Below are 6,065 nucleotides of genomic sequence, written 5' to 3'. Positions count from 1 at the left end.
TTAGGGATTGTGTTGCCAACTCAAATTTTGTCATTATTACCAGGCTACCTGTGTTATCCTACTTCTCGCCGTCATCACGATGCAGGATGCGAGGCAAGGCACTGCACTTGAGTGATCCCTCAACGGACCTCAAGGAAAGCATGTCCTATTGCATGCGGGTTTGATGTCCACGCCCCGCCCTACGAAAAAAGGCGTCGGCTGATATGGGACCAGGTCTAGGGAAGGGCCCTCCTTAGGACTGAACCATACATTGCAGCCACTTCTGCACAGTGGGATAGGACCTCTACTTTTGCCTGCATTGTTATATAAAACAGAAGGGGGAACTGTGGTGAGCCGTTCTAATTAGACCGTGGCCGCCATTAGAAGATGGTGCTGGCTTCCACTGTGGCCTGTGACAAACAACTCCTAATATGGAGAATTGGCACGCAATCCCTTACCACCCTATGAGAAAGGTCCACGTGGCAGCTTAAGATTGGTATGCTGGAGGCTTTATTAGGCTGTGCTTGGGCGCTCGGCGACGGGTCACTAGAAGATGAAACATGAATCAAGGCCTGAATAAACTGCTGAAGGAAGAATCCTGTGTCGTGTTTTCCCTTGCCGGCAAGGGGTCGCAGCAACAAGCCATAGTTATTCTGAAAATTTTTGTAACAACTTTATTTGAGATTTAACTCATATACCATATGATTCACTCATCTGAAATGTACAATCAGTGCCTTTTAGTACATTCTCAAGGTCGTACAATCATGGCCACTATCTAATTCCATAATATTTTATTATTCCCCAAAGAAACCATTTAGTCATCAGCAGTCCCTGACCTCAAACTCCTGGTCCCAGGTAACCATTAATCTATCTTATGATTCTATAGACTTGCCCATTCTGGACATTTCAATAAATGGAATGTGGTATACATTTTAATGTGTATAATTTGTGTGTGTGTGTGGGGGTGGGGTACTGGGGATTGAACCCAGGCCCTTACCAAGGGTAGGCAAGTGCTCTACCACTAAGCTATATCCCAGACTCTTTTTCGTTTTCTTTTTATACAGGGTCTTGCTAAGTTTCTGAGGCTGGCCTTGAACTTGTGATCCTCCTTCCTCAGCCTCCACACGCAGATGAGACCATAGACATGTGCCACTACACCTGACAATGGTCCACAGTTTGGTAACAGTCTGAGTCATCTCATCCTTTTTGGAAGGGGTGAGGTATTTTTAGTTTCAGTTTTTATTTTGAAATAAATAAAATATTTTGTAATCAATAAAGTAAGCAGCAGTGTTCCTTTTACCAAGAATATTTTAACAACGTTTGAAGCATAGAAATCGCTCAGGAATGCAGTATGTGTTCTGAAAGTTTGCCATGTTGCTCAACACAAGTTTGTCAAACTACCTTTGAAGCAGATGTCAAGGTAGAAAAGACCTGTGAAACAGTTATCATCTGAAGCAACCCCTACCACCAGTAAGGGCTCTTTCTTTGTTTTAGATTTTCCTTCTTGCTCTTATCCTATGACCCCTAGATGGCCCATTTATTCTCAGCTAGTTTGGGAAAGAAAGAAAGCCTTCTGAAATTCTTGATGAAAAGTTCAGGCCAACTGAACTTTCGGCATTAGTTCATTACTGGATGGACACTGGGCAGCTCAGATGGAGTAAATAGGACTCTGATCTCCTATAATAATTTTGAAAGTCTTCAAAGAAGACTAACCTAGACTAATGCTTAGTTAAGAATAGACCTATAGTATCCAGGTGCAGTGGCACACATCTGTAATCCCAGCGACTTGGGAGGCTGAGTCAGGAGGATCACAAGTTTGAGGCCAGACTCTGTAACTTAGCAAGTCCCTCAGCAGTTTAGTGAAACTCTGTCTCAGAAAAAAAAAAAATAATAAAATAAAAAGGACTAGGGATTTAGCTCAGTAGTAAAATGCTCCCGGGTGTTCAACCTCCTCCCCCAAATAGACCTATAGTGACCCAATTTTTGAATATTTATTCATGTAAGAATATTTAGTTTTACTTATTAATATTTTCCCCATACCAGGTACTGAGCTAGAAATGTGTTAAGTGCTTGAGATACAGGGCAGAGAGAGATGTGTCTACACACACACACACACACACACACACACACACAGAGGTACACATCAGAAGGCTAACAGTGGTATCTCTGAGTTGTGGCACTAGGAATTCTTTTTGTTATTTTCATTCTATCCCTGAGCATGCTTACCTTTATAAATGGGGAAGATGTTTGGCTCAGTCTCATTTTTAAGGCCAAAACACCAAAACCCAGAAATGTCAAAAATGCTCCAAGGATATCACAGGATGCTAAATTCAGGCATCCTGAGAAAGAGCCATGTTTCTGAACTATGGTAGGAGATCAGAAATCTCTTGAGAAACAACATTAATGAAAACAAAAAGAGTATTTGATATGTTTATTAAGTTATTTTCTTTGTCCAGGAAAATTTGATTTGGTTTAACGAAATTAAAAGATTAGTCAGGAAGAAATTAAAACCCTGCCTTTCTTGGGTACAGCATATCCTTCTAGAATTCCGGAAGCCTGGTCATGGGGCAGAGACAACTATATCCATCCAGTCCCTCCCTCTGCCCTGTCCTTAATTCCCACCTCCTGCAGAGACTGCCACCACTTTTTTTGAACCACGGTTTCATAACCACTGAGCCACAGTCCTGCCTCTCAGCCTCCTGAGGAGTCAGCATTAAAAAAAAAAAAAGTTAGAGGCCAGCCTCTCCTCTCATGCCAGAGCACGATCACAGTAGAGGCCAGTCAGGGGCAAAAACATACAAGTGCACGTAGGTGTGTCCAGGCTTGCACATGCGCTCTATGCACCCAGCTACAGACGTGTTCTATGCACACACACACGACCCTCCTTTCCATTCACAGGAACCAAAAAATACACTTTTTAAAAAGTCAGGCATTCCAGCTCGACCAAGGAGCCACCCATTAATTTTGTTAAAAGGTTAAACTTTAATGTATACGCTTCTGTATCCTTTGAATTTGTTATGATGAGAAGTTGTCTTTGAAATATCAAGAAGTTTTTGACAGAGAGAAGATGCTCCTAAAACACAGCTGTGTGAATACAAGTGCAAAGCAGTCAATGGGGTCTAGGTGGGGAGACACGGAAACAAACCAGGCAACAATGAGCCCTGTCAAATTTGGGTCTCAGGGACAAGCTTCTATAGTAATTAGAAAATGGAGATACAGGCTGGCTGTGGTGGTGCACGCCTGTAATCCCAGTGGCTTGGGAGGCTGAGGCAGGAGGATCGTGAGTTCAAAGCCAGCCTCAGCAACTTAGCAAGACTCTAGGCAACGTAGTGAGACTCTGTCTCAAAATAAAATATAAAAAGGACGGGGGGGATGGGGTTAAGCACCCCTGGGTTCAATCACTGGTATAGATAGATAGATGCCCTAAGAGTAATAAAAAGAGTCTGGTAATGGTGCATTTGGGCCTCAGAAGAGAGGATGGGAGGAGAGCCCGATGCAGTAGTGAGTAAAGCAGCAAGAGGATTCACCTATGCAGGGTACTTTATGAGCAAGAGCAAGGCCAAGGATAAAGGATTCCTGGGGTTCGAGCCAGCTCCCAGCTCCATTGGGAGGGTGTTAGGAGTCACATATTCATTCCCAAGTGGAATGGGTCACACCATCCAGGGAAGTAGCTCAAGAAGTATAGCTGGGTTCATGGACCGCCATTCTCTCTCCCTGTCTCCCTGGGCTCCCTCTCAGCAGGACAGACTGACCGTCCTCTCCGCTCACTCACACCTGGTCTCCTGACTGCCCCAGACCATCGGCACCCCCAGCAAACCTACACAGCTCCAGCTCAGCGTCCCCAGCCAACCAGCTAAAGCACAAAGAGAACACTGACTTAAAGAGGAACTCACAAGAATGTTCCACATCAGCCTGATGTGGGTCAGACACTCTTCTCAAGCCCCAACAGCTGTGACTAGGATGCTAGAAGGCTGCGGGAGGGCAGAAGGTACAGTTTTAGGTCATGTGGCGTGAGAAGTGTGGAAAGAACCCGTTCTCTGTAAAAAGTGGTCTAGGTAAGAGAGCAAAGGATGGTCTTTGGTTAGAAGAGAAAGATCTCTGCTCTATCAAAGTCAACTACAATGCAGAAGAAGCGATATGGGGCCCAAATGTTAAAGAATTTTACTTTCTAGAGGAGAGATTTAGAGTTAGTAGTTGGTCCAGACCTGGAAGGTGAAGAAAGTAATCAGAAGTGGCTGAACTCAAATAATTCAGGTAAGTAGAAAGGCCACTGTCCTTGAAGGAGATTCTAAGTCATTTACAGAATCTCCTGGAGGAAACATCTGCAGCTCCGGATCTGCTCTGATAACAGCTCCCACATTCTTTGGAGAGAAATTGACCCCCACAGCATGGAGTTCTACAGAGGTGACAATTCTTGGTAGCTATCCTAGTCTGTTTTCTGTAGCTAATAGCACAATACCACTGACTGGGTCAATTATAAAGAAAGCGGGTTTGGCCAGGTGTGGTGGCACACGCTTGTAATCCCAGAGGCTTGGGAGGCTGAGACAGGAGTATGGTGAGTTCAAAGCCAGCCTCAGCAAAAGTGAGGTGCTAAGCAACTCAGTGAGACCCTGTGTCTAAATAAAATACAAAATAGGGCTGGGGATGTGGCTCAGTGGTCGAGTGCCCCTGAGTTCAGCCCCTCTCCAGCAAAAAAAGAGAAAAAGAAAAAGAAAGCATGTTTGTTTTGGTTCATGGTCCTGGTTCAAGGTCAAGGAGCTCCACATAGTGATATCCTTTTTGTTGTCAGAGTTCCAAGGCAGCACAGAGTATGTTGTGGTGAGAGACAGGGTGTGGGCAAGAGACCCAGCCAAACTGAAGTTTATAGCCATTCCACACTCAAGATAACCCACTAACCCATTAAATCATTACCTGTATGAATGGATTAATAATTAATCCACTCTAAGGGCAGAGCCCTAATTACCTCTGAAAGGTCCCACTTGGTTCCATCTCTTAATATCATCTCACAATGGAGAATTAAATTTCAATGTTTGTTTTGAAAGGGACAGATTGCGGGGCACAGTGGTGCACAATTGTGATCCTCACAGCTCAGGAGGCTGAGGCCGGAGGATCACCAGTTCAAAACTAGCCTCAGCAACTTAGCAAGTCCCTAAGCAACTCATTGAGATCCTGTCTCAAAATAAAATATAAAAAGGGTTGGGAATGTGGCTCAGTGGTTGAGCACCCCTGGGCTCAATCCCTGGTACCCCTCACCCCCCAACAAAGGGGACAAATTATGCTGAAACTACAGTAGTATCCTTCTCCTTTCACATCACTGGAATGTTTAGATTCAGAATTAAGGAACATCGTAGTGTTAATTATCACTGAGAATCCAAACAATCTATTAAACAAAAACAACAGCTCAATTAGATAGCAATTCAGTAGCTAGGACATGCTTACACTTCAAAGTTACTATTTCCAAGGTTTCAAACCCAGGACATCACAGGGCCCAAGACATCCCCAAAGAGAAGTGAATGACGTGAACTCTCCATCTGCCCTGTACTTACTGGGTGGCGAGTCCTCGTCTCAGGGTGGCGAGGATGCCCAGGTAGAGGTGGCTGGCTGCCAAGTGGAGCAGGCAGATCTGGAAATGGGAGGAGGTCAAGACCTCTGTGGTTCCCAGTACAGACACCAGAGAGCAGGAGCGCTGAGCACAGCTAAGGACACTCCTTCTTGTCCTTAGCTGAGTTCTGATCAGGAAATAGGGGTAGGAGAACGACCCCATGCCTGGGAAAGAAGACGTGAGGGATCAGAGAGAAGAATCCCAAAGCTCAGATAGGACACGCAATCGCTGTGTTCTACCAGTCAGCAGAAAAGCACAGCAGGCCGGGTCCTCGGAAGGAGACCTGTCACTAATACAGCAAAGTCAAAACTGGACCGATGGAAGGCCAGAGAAGACTTGACCTATTTGACCTTGAAAGAACATGTTTCCCAATCATGTCAGAATATACACTCTTTGCACATGCACAGTGTTTTACTGTGGTTGTAGTTTCACTATTAATAGAAACATAATGATATTCTTTTTAAAAATATTTATTTATTTATTT

This window comes from Marmota marmota, unplaced genomic scaffold, assembly GCF_001458135.2.
Source record: "Marmota marmota marmota unplaced genomic scaffold, marMar, whole genome shotgun sequence".
Taxonomy (NCBI): Eukaryota; Metazoa; Chordata; class Mammalia; order Rodentia; family Sciuridae; genus Marmota; species Marmota marmota.
This window is presented reverse-complemented; position numbering follows the sequence as displayed.